Source organism: Symsagittifera roscoffensis, chromosome 2 (genome assembly GCF_963678635.1).
Source record: "Symsagittifera roscoffensis chromosome 2, txSymRosc1.1, whole genome shotgun sequence".
NCBI classification, from domain to species: domain Eukaryota; kingdom Metazoa; phylum Xenacoelomorpha; order Acoela; family Convolutidae; genus Symsagittifera; species Symsagittifera roscoffensis.
In genome coordinates this window covers 61,007,581-61,023,124 of record NC_087063.1, presented here as the reverse complement: position 1 = coordinate 61,023,124, position 15,544 = coordinate 61,007,581, and the positions used below count along the sequence as shown (strand labels likewise).

Below are 15,544 nucleotides of genomic sequence, written 5' to 3'. Positions count from 1 at the left end.
TTCATCTATTCGGACCGTTCCCTCCTCTACCTGGGTGAGATCATAACCTTTTGCCTTGAGTGTCTCCCTCACGATCTTGGACTTGAGCATTATTCCTATCGGAATCCCTCTATTTTTCTTCAAGATGGTCTTCTCAAGAGGCTCCTTCGGCAATTCGGGATGATCTTCTATCGGTTTGCCTGATTTGTCCAGCCATCTCGTGAGTGGAAGACTGTCGTACGTTTCTTTGTCCATAAAGGAGAAGCCGTCTTTGATCTCAGGTCTGTCCGCCTCTCTTTGTTCTTGCCTCTCGTAGAACTCCGTCTTCTTACTCAAGCTGTCAGCATTTTGATGTTTATCTCGTGTTCTGTGCTCAATTATCATGTTGTATCCATCCAAGCGAACTATCCACCTCCCAATATAGCTCTGGTCCATTGAGTACGTTTTCAGCCAGCTTAGTGCTCGGTTGTCGACTCGCAGCTTGAAGGGCTCACTGCCTAGGTATGCTCTGTATTTTTCGACAAAGGTGACCACCGCGAACATCTCTGCTTTCGGTGCTCCGTACTTCATTTCTGTGTCACTTAGGACCTTGCTCCCGTATGCTATTGGTCTCAAGACTGTCTTCCCATTCCATTCTTGTTCTTGATGGAGAATCCCAGAAATGGCGACTACTGACGCGTCCGTGTCTAGCACGTACATCCCCTTCTCTGTCGGCATACCCAGTACTGGTGCCTCACATAGCTCTTTCTTTATTCTCTGGAATGAGTCTTCTGCCGCGTTGTTCCACGTGAACTTCTTGCCTTTATGTCTCATTAGTTGTTGCATCGGGTATACTTTGTCCGCATAGCCCTTGATGAATTCTCTATAATAGTTGGCGAAACCCAGGAAGCTCATCAGCTGGTGCTCCGTCTTCGGTGATTTCCAGGTTAGGACTGCTTCCACGGCGTCTGGATCAGGTCTAATGCCGTGCTTATCTACCATCCTTCCCAAGTATTTAATCGAGTCCTTGAGTATCTCGCACTTTGATGGTTTACACTTCAGCCCCGATCTCTTCATGCACGCGAACACCTCGTCAAGCCTCTCGATGTGGTCTTCTAGTGTCGGCGTTGCTATTACCACGTCGTCCACATAGCACATTACCAGGTTGCCGTACTTCTTCGTCACGCCTATCAACGCGTGTGCCATCAGCCGCTGAAACGTGGCTGTTGCATTGCAGAGTCCAAACGGCATCCGTTTCCATTGAAACAGACCCAACTCGCAGGCGAACCCTGTCTTGTCCCTGTCTTGCTTCCTTAATGGTACCTGCCAAAAAGCCGAGCCTAAATCAAGAGTCGTAAAAAATTTTGCATCACCTAACTTCGAGAGGCTCTCATCAATTCTAGGTATGGGATAGGCATCCTTCACCGTGACGGAGTTCAGGTATCGAAAGTCACAACAAAACCTTAACTGGTCGCCTTTCTTTTTGGCCATCACTACTCCACACGCCCACGGTGACTTGGATGGTTCTATCATGTCATACTCTAGTAACGTTTCGATTTCTTTTCTACACGCGTCCGATTTGTGTGGGGTCATGCGCCTCGCCCCCTCCCTGTGTGGTACCGCGTTTTCCTCAAGTTCAATTTCATGTTCAACAAAATTACAACACCCGATATCCGCCTTATGCCTTGAAAAGACCTCCTCATTTCGCTCTAGTACGTCCTTGATAGCTTCGAGCTGTTCATCTTTCAGTTTGCCCCTTAAATGTTCAATCTCCGGCAGAACCGGTTTATCAATTTGCATTTCATCTAGTGTGGGTCTCTCTGGAAAGTTCGAACAGCTCGAAAGCCCATCGTCCGTTTCTGACTTAAGTGATTTGATAAGACCTGAAGAATCTTTTATTCTCTGCAATCGTCTCAAGATACAAATTTTGTCCCTGTGGTTGGGACAATCAACAACTTCATTTTGTTTTGAGTTTTCAATTGTTTCATATCGAGTTTTAACCGGTAAAGCATATCCCAGCTTCCTCCCTCTCTGTATCGTGATCGGTATATCAAGGGTATTCAACAAGACACTGACGCAGAGGCCGCTCTTCGTTATCGAAAATGATCTTCCTAAAACAGCAGCGCTTTGACTATTGGGATTCGGAACTATACACACTTGCTTGTTGTCACTTAGTTCATTATAATTTTTCATCCTCAAGCTTACGATCGCCGCTTCATTAGCTTTTAACCTCACTCTCCTACTCAAGAATACCGGTGCTTTGTTTTCATTCGCCATTATTAAATTTACCGGTTTGATTGCGTACCTCCTATCCGGATTCCGTATCCTGAACATTGCATTATTTAGATCAATCGTTACGTCGAAATTCCTGATGAAGTCTCTGCCCAAAATGAATTGGTCAGATTCATCTAGGTTTTCTACCACGATGAAGCTCATCCACAGGTTACGTTCCCCCAAATTGAGGGCTATTATCGGCGTCCTGCCCAGCACCCGTAGGGCCCCTTTGTTTGCAGCTGACAGCCGTATTCTCGAGTCTATCAAGTCACCTTTGTCAAAGCCCATCTTTTCCCATGTTTCGATTGGTATGACGCTCAAGACTGCTCCCGTGTCAAGTAATCCACGCAACTGAGTCTTTTTGCCATTTATGTCTAGCACGTGCCCTGTCACGTCTGCTTCCGTCCCGATGTGCATTGCATCTTCTTCAAGCATGGCACAGTGTCCGATCGATCTTACTTTCAATTCTTCTTTCCCTACATAGATTTGTCCAATTAGGTCTTCGTCGCATGTTATCATCGTCTTTGTATAGATGTTGATTCCATCTATATTCAGCATGACCTCGTGTGGACCATAAGCTTCAGTGTACCTATTATCAACACGTACCGTTTTGCTGCCCCCTCTCGTGAGTAGTGCCCTGAGCGCTCTAGAAGTCGTTTGTGGACTTATTCCACTCAAGTAGTCTGCATACACGTCAATGTGCATTATCGTCTGGTCGCTCGGCTCGCTCAAGTTTCTGGTTACCTCGTGTCCGCCCACTGTGATTATCGACATTATTCTTGCTCCGATTTTCGATATCCCAAAAGGTTTACCTGTCACCATTTTCACGGTGTTACAATTCCCGGTCTTCATTGAGCCCGTTCTAGCCTCTGGTATTGAGTTCGATCCGGTTAATGCTTCGTTAAAATTCTGTCTTTCGATCTCCAACTTTAGTCGTTGCTCTATTTCTTTCGCAGCCAGATCTTGTTTCACTTTGGCAATTGCTTCCGTCGCCGCTTTCTCATAATTTATCTCTAGAGAGCTTCCGGCCGCGGACTCTAACGCACCGCTAACATGTGTAACAGCTTTCACTGTCTTCGTCGGCAATTCGGTGTTTGGTGCCCCCAAGTTCCTAGATTCAAACTCGTTTTGCCTGTTCCGCTGATTCTGCACCGCCGCTAATGCCAACTTATGTTTGGGGTGATTCTGGTCCTTGACCGCTTCCCAGAACAAGGGACAATCCATTCTGAAGTGCCCCTCCTGATTACAGAAGAAGCATCTGGCGCCTATCTTGATGATCAAGCCATTATAGTACTCGTGTTCCTCCATCTGGCTCATATCCTCCTCATCCGGTGCATAACCTAGGCTCTTCATGCCTTGTTTGTACGTTGTGCAGTCAGCCACATGATGATCCGCTGACCCGCAGTTCGCGCATGATCTACGCTTGTCCATATCATCTCTAGGTTTGTACCATGATGACCTCTGGGGTTGGCTTCCCCCTTGCGTGTTCCTGTTTTCGGAATATGAGTACTTCTTAGGTTTCATCAGCATGTATTCTCTTGATTTCTGTCTCATTTCTTCTGGGGTGGGTGCGCTGTCCTTCGACAATGTGTAGTATGTTGCTAACATTGTCCTTAAGTCATCACTTTTCACCCCATCGATGAACTTCGAGGCAATGCTAAAGTTCCGTCTATTTGTCGACTCCTCTGGGTCACTCCTCCTTCTCAAGCTCTCGAGGTCATCTAGGAACCGATCTATTGACTCGTCGTCCCTCTGCCTTCTCTTTTCAAATCGCATCATCGCTTGGTGACCCTTCATGCCTGACCCGAATCGATTCAGCAATATCTCGAAGATCTTGTCCGCGGTGTCGCGTTCTTCCTCCTTCTTTGCGACCACGCATTTTAATGCCGTTCCTTCCAAGTTGCTCAGTATGGCTGTACATGCTTGCCTTTCGTCACTCAAGTTGTCTTGCTCTAGATGTAATCTCATCACTTCCACCCAAGTGTCAATGCATCCATCGGAGTCGTCCTTGAATTCTTTTGGCTTCTTGAATGTCTTTCTTGATTTTCCCTCTCTCCTGTCGCTCGAGTCAGTGTTCCTCGTGGCGAAGGCCTCTAGAGTCCTGTTCATCATCTCCCAAGTGCTGGCCCATGTCATAGCATCTGGTCCTGTGTTGCTGTTAGCTGTTGAATCTCCCGGAGCAGCCGTTGTATTCGACGTTCCATTCTTCATTATTGTTTTCGCAGTTGTTGGTGCTATGCTTATCGCATCCCTGGTTAAGGGCAACGGTGTCGATTGCCGTTTGTTCCTTTGTGGTTCTACAAAGTCAACTCTGGTGCTTTGCGTACGATCCGCTGCCGGTCTTTCTTGTGGAGTAGAACCTCTCAAGATTGCATCCAACTTCGCCTGTATTGCACACGAACTCTCGGCTTGACTCTTGCTCATTGTGTCCATTCTCCTTTCCAGGCTCCCTAATTGGTTGTTGACATCATCATATCGGTTCTTCAACTGTTGCATGTCTGTTTTGATGTTCTTTTCTCGTTCTTCATTGGTGGCTTCTACCTTGTCTGACATCTCCTTGAGTCTCTCCTCTGTTGCCTTAGCCAGGTTAAAATAACTGTCTAGATACTCGTGCTTGTTGTATCTTATCTCCTTCTTTATCACCTCTCTGTCTTCTTCACTGTGCTTAAGTCTTTTGTCAATCTGATTTAATTTCGCCAACAAGTCACCCAGCTCAATGGTAGTCTCTTCATGGTCAGCTGTCGGTCTCTCTTCGGCCGTAGCCTCTGCTTTAGTTCGTTCCTCTCTTGGATTGGCTTCTGAGGTCTTCGTGCTCACTGTCCCAAATGTTCGTGCTCTTTCTGCTTTTGGTTCTTCAGTCACGTTTTCTTTTGTTTTTATTCCGAACATTATTCCCAATTTTTCCGTAAAAGATGTCCTCTTTACTTGAGAGTCTTCTTTCACCGTTTCTTCGGTGTTGCCTATTGCATCTTCCGCGTCATCTATCGGTGAGAACTCTATGGGTTTCTGGTTCGGTTCCTCTGCATTGGGCATTGGAGTTGACTCTGTCGCCATCTTCCTTGTTTCATCCACACTTTGATCGGGTGTCTCTAGATCAATCTCGATGGTGGGTTCTACTCGCTCCCCTTCCGTGTCCTCTTTCGCCCTGTTCTCCGCTGTACTCCTTGTGTTGACCATGTTAACTGAAAAGTTCGTCTTCGTTATCTTTGGGCCCGTTGATGTCGTTCCGCGCAGCGATGAATTATATTTCGTGTTTGATCCACTTGACCTTTTTTCGAGCACCGGTACCCTACTCCGCCTCATTATTTCTATTTACAACTGCTTTTATTTACAATTTTATTATATACACGATTCTATTCTAGGGGTAAAAAAAAATATTTTTTGTGGTAACAAATTCTGTACAACGTGTTAAAAACCTTATCCAATTCTCTTTCTAAAACCTCCGAAAAATTTTCCTTAATTTGGTCTTAACCCTACCTATTTCGATTTGTCTTATTCTGTCTTAAAACGCACTTGTTGTAATTTGACTTCAATTTCTATACCGTCCCAAGACTATTCGTCACTATCACAGTACTCTCCGCTAGTGTCCTAAGACCCTTGTACCAAGACCACTGTTCCAAGACTAGTGTCCCAAGACTACTGTCCCAAGGCTAGTGTCCCAAGGCTAGTGTCCCAAGACTACTGTCCCAAGGGCAGTGTCCCAAGACCAGTGTCCCAAGACTACTGTCCCAAGACTGGTGTCCCAAGGCTAGTGTCCCAAGACTACTCGAGAATTGCCAAATCCTTCTTGGCTGCTTTCCCACTCGACTGGTCACCTGTTCCAGTCCAGTCTCCTATTGGTTCAGCCAAGTGTCCCTGAACCACTTTCCCACTCGGCTGGTCACCTCTTCCAGTCAAGTCTCCTATTGGTTCAGCTCAAGTGTCCCTGAACCACTTTCCCACTCGGCTGGTCACCTCTTCCAGTCAAGTCTCCTATTGGTCCAGCTAAGTTCCAAGCTATCTGAAAACCCTTGATAACGCCCCACTTCGGGCACTTTATTCAGTTTACTGGTTTAAATTGCTAGGTTGATCGAAACGATCGAACTTGTAAAACAGTATGGGTATACTATTTAATTAATATAAAGGTTTGATCCAACTAATCTGGTGTCAAAGTCACTGTCTTTTTTCGTTTTATGGTTTTTGTTCCTTTTTCTATTCTTTTTTGGTTTTTGTTTTGCTTTTTGTCTTTTTGCTCGTGTTTTTGTCCCCCTAGTTGCCCCCCTTTACTCGGTTAGCTAAGCCTCGTTCGGAGAGCGTACCAGGAAATTTTCTCGAGTTTTCTTAAAAAGCTATCACGGTACAACCGGAAGGTTTGCACGATCCTGTCGAACCGTACCGCCGGTACTCTAGAATGGGCATTCAGCCCGAAGCTGTCTCAAGTGGGTTCGACTCCGTAGTCTTGATGTCGTAAACACCCAGGAGCGCCATAAAAACACTATGTAACATTCGTCTACTGCAGTCACACATGAGGCTTAAGAAAAATAGGCCCTATAACCACTGGCTCAAGGGTCAGGGACACTATCTCTTGTGTTTTCCCACCTCAAGAACGGTCGGAGCCAGTTCGGTTCGCTTATGACATGAGACTACGACCCGTTACAGCTTAAAGGCTACTACTAAAATATCCCCCCACTCTAGAATTAGAAACGTCCCCATACTTAGGTCTCTAGATACCCAAAATACATGAACGCCGTTAAAAACCGGGTTGGAACAATCCGTTAGGTTACTTTTTATTAGACAGTGTAACTTTGATCCATTTCAGATGGATCAACCTAAAACTCGCCTTACCTCAACATAACAATTACAAAACACACTCTAGAATTTAAATTTGTACTCACATAGCAGCACGCTCAAGAATTGGGAAAATAATCCAGTCAGTAACTAACTCAAGAAATAAATAACTAAGAGAAGTTTAATGTTTTATAGTTTGGACAGCAAGGATAAGTTCATGCTCTAGAATTTGAGTTCTCTTGGACCGTTGGGACACTCTAGTTGTCCGCCTTTCCGCTGAAGGTTCACTCTGGTCCAACTTTAGTAATCGCTCTCTCGGGGATACTCTGTCTTCTATTTCAAGTAGGACAGCTCTACTCTCGATTGTATATAGACGGAAATTGCGAATAGCAATTTCCCACTCGTTTTTACTTTCTAACTTTCCCGCAATTGCTCTAAAATTGTTCTGATTTCTTTTTCTGATTTTCAGTTATCGCGAGAAAATCGTGCATGACATGTTCCATTCGAATTTTTGAAAAATTAAATTTCTCTCCAAAATCAAGTATTTTCTGCTCTTCTCAAGGTCAAACTTCCAAATATGACCGACTGGCACACATTGACCTAGTTTGGCGATCATTTGTCACCTGAAGATTTGTCATGTCCTTTTTCTCTCCTCTCCTCCCCCTGCTTGATTAAACACCAGTAATCTACCTTTTAAGAGGCCAGAATATAGCAAATTATATCGCATTGAGTGCAGTAGAGGTGACGTGTAATCATTATTGGGTGTCGACCACTATTTTCAAATAGAGAACTTGTAAGAAACAAAATTTCCCGCATTTTTGTTTTAATTAGTTGATTATAACGGCTTTTCATGATTTTGTTTACGACTTTTTTTACTTTACGCTTTGAAATAGTCACGAATGTTAACTTATACACATACATGAGAACTTAAAAATGTTTTTTTTTTTCAAATTTAGAATTTTTATTTTGTTTCCGCAAATTGCTCTCATCTTGTGGACAAAAATGCAAACAACTCATTTGAATTTTCCAACAACTGTCTGGCAAAAAAAATTTGAAAAATTGTTCCTTTATGGCAAAAAGGCGTGTCATACACTTTTCATATATGGAAATTGTTTGGCAAGCATTTTTTTCAAAAAAAAATTAAATCAGTTTTTTTGTCACCAGTATGTTCAATTGTTTTCAAAAAGTCACAGAAGTGGTTGAACTTTTTTCTTTTGTTTTCGAAAAGGTCCAAAAATTGTATGACACGCCTTTTCTCCAAACACTTGATGTATGGAATTGTGTGATAAAGATTTTTGTTGGATGTAATTGTATGATAAGCATTTTCGATGTATGCAGGTCAACCCGGGCTCTGCCCGAGTAGACTATTTTATTGCTCTCAATCTGCAGCCAGAAATTTGTCGGCTAACGTTTTCCACATTCTCCCGGTCCGCACGGTCTACTTGGAAACTGTAATTGTTCAGTCTCCACGGTGTGCACTCACGGCCTGAACACGAAATCTTACAATCCACGCGATTTGAACTACCAAAAAATAGTCCCAACGGTCTGAGGTTAATGATTTTTGTCCACATGGTCTGAACACAAAACTGCAAGTTCGACCCGGGAAACAAACCTTTAATAAGATTCCTCCAAAAACACATCGAAAGTACAATCTGTTTGCTTCCTTAATTTTAAACTCTGTGTTTGCGTGCCTTTCAATTGTATCAAACACTTTTCAGCCTTATTCTTTTTGAAAATTGAAAAAATTGAAAAAAGCAGGGATCAGCAGGAAAACAACGGATTAAAACTGATAATGCAGAAACTTTGCGTAGCAAGTGTACGGTTTACTTGATTTCCAAACCTTATTTTTCTTATTTTTCTCAAACTGCAGAACGGTTCCGTTAACTTCGCCCTCCCCCTAACGTTTGCCGCTCTGCCGCTTATAACCCCCCACCTAAAAGCTTACCCCTAACTGAATCACTCAACCTGAATCAACTGATTGACCCCCTTCATCCTCAGGGACTACGTCCCTCATCTAAAAGCCCATTTTCACATAGAAAACGTAGAAAACACTTTATGCGCGTTGATATTCTGATTTATTCCAAAATATATTGATTTAATTGGATTTTCATTCTCTTTATCTACAAAAATGAAAATTAATCAATTGTATTTGATTCGCAATGGATTTTAATGCTTTATTGAATAATAGCAATATAATCCATTTTTTAAGATTATAATCGACTGATAAATCTTTGAGTGACAAAAACTAGTTAAAAGTCATTGATTGATAAAAAAGAATAAGCTTCACTTTCATTGACACTGACAACAAAACTCACTCAACTTTATTCTGTTTTATCCATGGAACTCCAGTACGGGAAATGCGATAAATCACGCCATTTTGAGGAAGTTTTTGTTGAGCAAAAAACTAAGACTTGGCGCGTTAAATTTGGCCCTTGTTTTTAAACGCGTTACTAGTTTTTCTGTTTTTTTTGTAATATTATAAGCAATTTCACACACACTTTTTTTTTTAGGTCGACCAAATTGATTTTCGGAGCTCTCCTAAATCACTAAAAAGAAGCTTTTTTGGCCACATTTTCTGCGCCGCAGGCATATTTTTTTGAAAAAACAGGTCAAAAAAGCCGTTTTTAGCCATTTTTTGGAAAACTTTGACAAAAAAAATCGCGTTTTTTTGCCGCGCACTCCCACTCATAGTTTCTATACCATGGCGCCATAGGCGCCTTTAGAAAACTTTTAGGGTCTGTCATCAAAAATAGGTTTCTTAAAAAGTATCAAAGGGGGGACCCTTTGGGTCGACTGTGGGTCGAATCCCTGAGGGGAGGGGGACGTACTCCCCCCCCCCCCCCCCACCGCCCATCTCCCATAATCCGCTCCTGATTTAAATGTCACGCTACACAGTTATCGGATATTCGACTCGATCAATTAGAATGCAATCATTGGCTGTGACACAATCTGAAATGATTATCTCTGAGTTTTACCTGAACTACACCGCTGATAAAACCTAAAAATTGTATTTCACCTTTTTTCTGCAGATTGCCCATAATTCTATGTTGATCATTTTTCGACAAAAACTGAAAAGGCTCGAAAAAAATATTACAAAAACTATCTGTAAAACGTATGTCAGGTAAAATAAATTCTCTATGAAAATTTATCTGGGAGGTACTAGGGATTTAATTGAGCTGTTTTTATAACAGCATTTAGAATAGCCAACTCACTCATTCAAAATAATTTTTTTTTCTGTGGGTATTACTTCTTTGTTCAAGTATCGTTTAAAGTCTTCTCCAGCATCTCCTTAATGCACAAATTCGAATTTGTTGTTTGGTTTACTCCAATCAAAATTTCTCCGCTCAATCTCAATCCATCAAAAAAACCTAAGATATTCAATCAAACATTTGAGTTGTTTCTCGCCGAATAACTGTTTAAAGGATATTTTGGAACATTTTTAAATCGTTCATAGCAACAACAACTGATAGCTTAAAACTCAAAGCAAGCTTTCAAAACATTGGTATTTGTCCTTGAGACAAATTGCTCTTTTTTAGAGGTTAGACATAAACAAGTTTGAACCAAGCTGGAGAGAAAAAATGGTTGAAAACGGTCAAATGGGTCTATAAACCCTGGAAGTTACATGTATAAATGTCTGGGTATTGGGGGATTCAAACCAGGTTGACAAACAAAAGAGTTTAGGCTCTTGGCCGCACTTCCATTTTTTTATTTGGACAGTTTTAGTCCAATCACACTCATTGTTCCGACTTTCAATACGAAAGTAACGGAACATTTGTGCTCGGGTGGGTTTTTTTTCTTCAGACAAATTTCGACTTTTTAACTAGCCATTTTTGACGGAATATTTTTATATAATTCGAAAGCTATTATTGTCCTGAGCTTAAATTTGAAATGATATTTTACCTGTGATCAGTTTTTGTTAAGTTATGGGGGTTTAAAGATTGTCATTTTGGCCAATTTGGGACAATTAAAGCGCGATGTATTTCGCGCTAATAACGCGTAAGCGGAGATTTAATCCGTCATAGAAATCGTTCCAAATTGGTTGAAAGAAGCTTATTTGCCATAATTGATTTGTTACAAGGAGCGAAATCTATTCTTTTGTACTTTATATGGCGTGTGGGGGGATGATTTTCATTTAAAAATTTCAAATTTTAGAAATATTTTTTTTTCGTTTTATGTATATTACATTTAATTTTGTTATGTTAATACTGCTCCATAATTCCTAAAAGGCAGTCGGAACATTCAGGGCTTCGCCATGATACAAGTAGTCTTGTTTTGTCTTTATATACTCTCACACAAACAAAATTTACTTTTGCGCTGCAACACCAATCATCGCAAAACATAATATCATTAAATACTGCAAAAAAACTTCAGTGCTTTTACTTTCAATGGTGTATTTCGAAACTTTTAGGGTGGCATTAGATGCTAAACTGCTGAAAATTGCGAAATTGAACAAGGAAGCACAAAAAACTGTTCAAACTTAATGTTACTATATTATCATTTAGTTGTCACTACATTCACGAACTGAAAAACAAATTTAGTTGAAAAATTATAATTGTTCTGGAGTTTGTTTTCAGGTTTTCCTACAAATGTAGTGTTTGCCGAATTTGAGTTGTCAGATCGCACCATTTTTTCATCCAAAGTCGGAATTTTCAGTTATAAATTTTCCTGTTAAATTTCTGTTGTTGAATACTGCTGAAAATCTATTAGGCAGTTTATTTGCATTTGATTTTTCCGGTCTACTACTTCCCATCCAATTATGACTATTGCCTTTTTGACTTCCTTTTTGCTTACGTTTTTGCTGGCCTTTGCAAAAGGCTACCTAACTAGGCAGACACTAGCCTGCTTTGCTTACATAATTTTTCGCATAGCTTTGTTCAAAAAAAATAACGAGTGAAAAATCAAAAAAAAATGGGTAAACACAGCTTTGAAGACCCTGTTAACTAACCAAGCTAATTTGGGAAGCAGGTTTTCTTGAAGCTTTTTTCCCTAATTAAACTTTGTTTAGTCGATGTAATTATTTACTCAACATATCAAATTATCAACAAAATCAAAATTCATTATCAAAATTATCAAAATCATTCGCTAAGATAAGTAAGTATCGCATGTTCGCATGTGCATCTGTTGTTCATTGATGGACGCTTGATTCTTACATTGGTTGAAACCTCTATTTAAAAAACAAATGAAGCGTTAATCATTTTAATGCGCTGTTGGTAAACCAGCCATTTCGCATTGTAAAATTAGTTTTTTAAAGGAAGCTAAACAAAACTGCACCATTAAATTCAGGTGAAACTTTCGGTTCAAATCGACTTCTAGTCTTGCCAAAAAGTGACACGCCGTGAAATACATATCTATGAAACAACATTTGGAGTAAGTTTTAAAGATTATGTGATTGCTCTTGATGGAAGATAAATCAACCGAAAGATAAACAAGACTGCTCGTATCAGGGCGAATCCCTGAATGTTCCGACTGCCTTCTAAGGTTTATGGAGCAACAGTAATAACATAAAAAATTAAATGAAATAAAATAAAATAAAATGAATTTTTTTTTTAATTTGAAATTTTTTATGAAAATCATCCCCCCACACGCCATATAAAGGACAAAGAGATAGATTTCGTTCCTTGTAACAAATCAATTATGGCAAATAAGCTTCGTTCAACCAATTTGGAACGATTGATAAGACGGATTAAATCTCCGCTTACGCGTTAATAGCGCGAATTATATCGCGCGTTAATTGTCCCAAATTGGTCAAAATGGCCAAAATGGCAATCTTTAAACCCTCATAACTTTACGCAAAATGATCACAGGTGAAATATCTTTTCAAATTTCAGCTCAGGACAACAATGGATTTCGAATGATATAAAAAATTCCGTCAAAAATGGCTAGTTAAAAAGTCGAAATTTGTCTGAAGAAAAAAAAACTCATCCCCAGCACAAGTATTCCGTAACTTTCGTATCGAAAGTCGGAACAACAAGACTGCTCGTATCAGAGCAAAGCCTTAAAAGTTCCGACTTTCAATGTAATAAAAAAAATTTTAAAAAAAATTTTGAACAAATTTGAGATTTTATGTAAAAACATCCCCCACACGTTATATTAAGTACAAAGTGATAGATTTGATTTGTTTGCGCCTATTAACAAATCAAGTATGGCATATAAGCTTCCTTGAACCAATTTGGAACGATTTCTAGGACGGATTAAATCTCGCTTACACGTTAATAGCGCGAAATTTATCGCGCGTTAATTGTCCCAAATTGGCCAAAATGGCAATCTTTAAACACACATAACTTTAAGAAAAATGATCAAAGGTGAAATATCTTTTCAAATTCAAGCTCAAGACAACAATAGTTTTCGAATGATAAAAAAAATTCCGTCAAAAAACGGCTAGTTAAAAAGTCGAAATTTGTCTGAAGAAAAGAAAAACCCACCCCGAGCACAAATATTCCGTTACTTTAGGATCGAAAGTCGGAACAACAACGTTATTTAATTTATGTTGTTGGTCATAGATTTTAAGGAAAACCAAAATATGAAGATCCCTAGTTGTCCATTTTGTGCCCATAAATTTTCTTTGAAATGAATTTTCTTATTAAACTTTTTTGGCATTTTCGAAGTTCAAAAAAATTAAACGACCCTGATTAATTCCCCAACTTAGTATTACGTGATAATTGGTTTTAATTTTTGATGAAGGTTTCACAGACTTGATTCAATGTGTCAAGTTCATCCAGAATCTCAAAAGAACATTTGTATTTGGTCTTATCAAAATATATGAAAATGCGTCGGGAGGATTGAGTATAAAATTATGCTTAACCTTAGCCAGAAACTCATTGTAGCGCAACGACTCGCGCGAGGTGATAGTAAGATTCTTGATACGCTTGATCGTAATAATAGTGGGATTAAAAAGTGTTGCTGCATTATGTAGAAATTTAGCTACGTTTTACGTTTTCGAATTGATTTGCAAATTGAAATGTCCTAAGGTTGAGATAACGTTAGTCAGCAACAACTTGAAGCACCAAAAACCCTTGGTAGAAAATCATTTTTTTGTTTCACCTTTCAAAAAACGTATTTGCTTCTTATGTCTTTGTTTATCAAATATCTCTGCAAATTACCATTAGTTGGCGCAACCGAGAACAAATTTGCTCGAATTTAAGCAGAAATGTGTGTTTCTAAAATTGCAAAAAAAAAAAAACCAATCTCGATTGCTCGATTTTCTTAAAAGTTACAAAAACAGTGTCATTTTAAAGCAATTCAAGGTATTATTTCATATCTTTGATTTCTATATCACGTGCGATAAATTTTTTCTAGATCAAAGTTATGGCAAATATTAATTTTTTTAATGTGGTTCCTGCTAGTCGCAGAGGAGCTATCAGTAGGCCTTAAGAGTCCTGTCAAGGAGAGTCCATTTGTGTTCTCTCCCCAAATTCCAGACTGTTATTTTGTTGTGCATTGTAATGCTTCGTCTATTATGTAGACTCGAAGCATGTTTATCTCGTTGCAGTTGAGCAGTGAACTGATTTATGGCTATTTCTTTCCAAAAATTGTATATTCTTAATAATAGATGAGAAATAAATAATTTCTGTACAGAAAACACAGAAAATTAGGTTATATTATCTATAAAAAACTTCTATCAAGATTCGAAGGTTTTGTTGGGTACGGGCAGGAGGCCGAATTCGGCATAGCAGGTCCAATTTTGATCAGTTTCGGCTTAGACGCAGTGATTCTGCTGATGAGATTTTTTTGAATAATTTACTCTCCCATCAAATATATTATTATCGTATACTATTAACCTTCAATCAACCAGCCTACCTCTCCTAACGATTCTCTCCTCTGATTGGTCAAGTCCATTTTTTGTTTATTTTTACTCCCCTTCTTTCCTCACAGTTGGCAAACGGTCCAACCTATTGCATGCTACTTGAACAAATAAAACATTCCTCTTTTATTACCTATTTCACTGATTAGTTTCCATTTAAAAGGAATAACTAAAGATAGAGATCGTTTATTCTTTTTCATTTCAAACATTCTGCAGCTATTACTTACCATTAAAATCATCAAGGCGACAAACATCATTCTTCAAGTAGATAGCCTAACTTTTATGCCCACATAGGCAAAATTTGTTCAAATTGGAGGCTGTTTTTCACAAATAGAGGTGAAATTTGCCTGTTGAATTGTTCGGATCAAATAGTGGGTTAAATTTTAACTCCAGTCAGGATATTGAATTTTAAAATTAAATTTAAGGCGTTGGTACAAAATGACAGAAAAAGGGCCTTGGACCATTCTTTCGTGTCATTCACAATTAGTCTAAATATTCACAGGTAATTTGTAAACAAGCCATAGGTGATTACATTCAAAACACTCCTGTATTTTGCATTTCTACTTTTAACTTCTCGGTATCAGGGAAACTCGGCTCTTTAATTTTGCAAGTTTTCTGTAATCTAATGAAATTGGAGCCGCATATTTGCACCAAATTTTTTATCGCTATATTTCAGTCTGAAAATTTGTGCGTTCTTCATAATCACGTAATCATTTTTTATTGGAAAATAGGTCCAAAATTTTC

General features: G+C 39.5%; 1 protein-coding gene across 2 annotated transcripts in view; it reads left to right on the top strand.

The window, feature by feature from the left end:
• Positions 1–15,544, top strand: part of LOC134839112 (histamine H2 receptor-like) — an 86,866-nt gene that overhangs the window by 16,674 nt on the left and 54,648 nt on the right. Inside the window, exon 1 of one of the 2 annotated variants that reach the window (XM_063854551.1) lies at positions 14,890–15,302. The exons of the other annotated variant lie outside the window; for it this stretch is intronic. The gene's annotated coding sequence lies outside the window, so the exon portion shown is untranslated. Of the gene's footprint in view, positions 1–14,889; positions 15,303–15,544 lie in introns of those variants that run through there. 2 annotated transcript variants of the gene reach the window in all.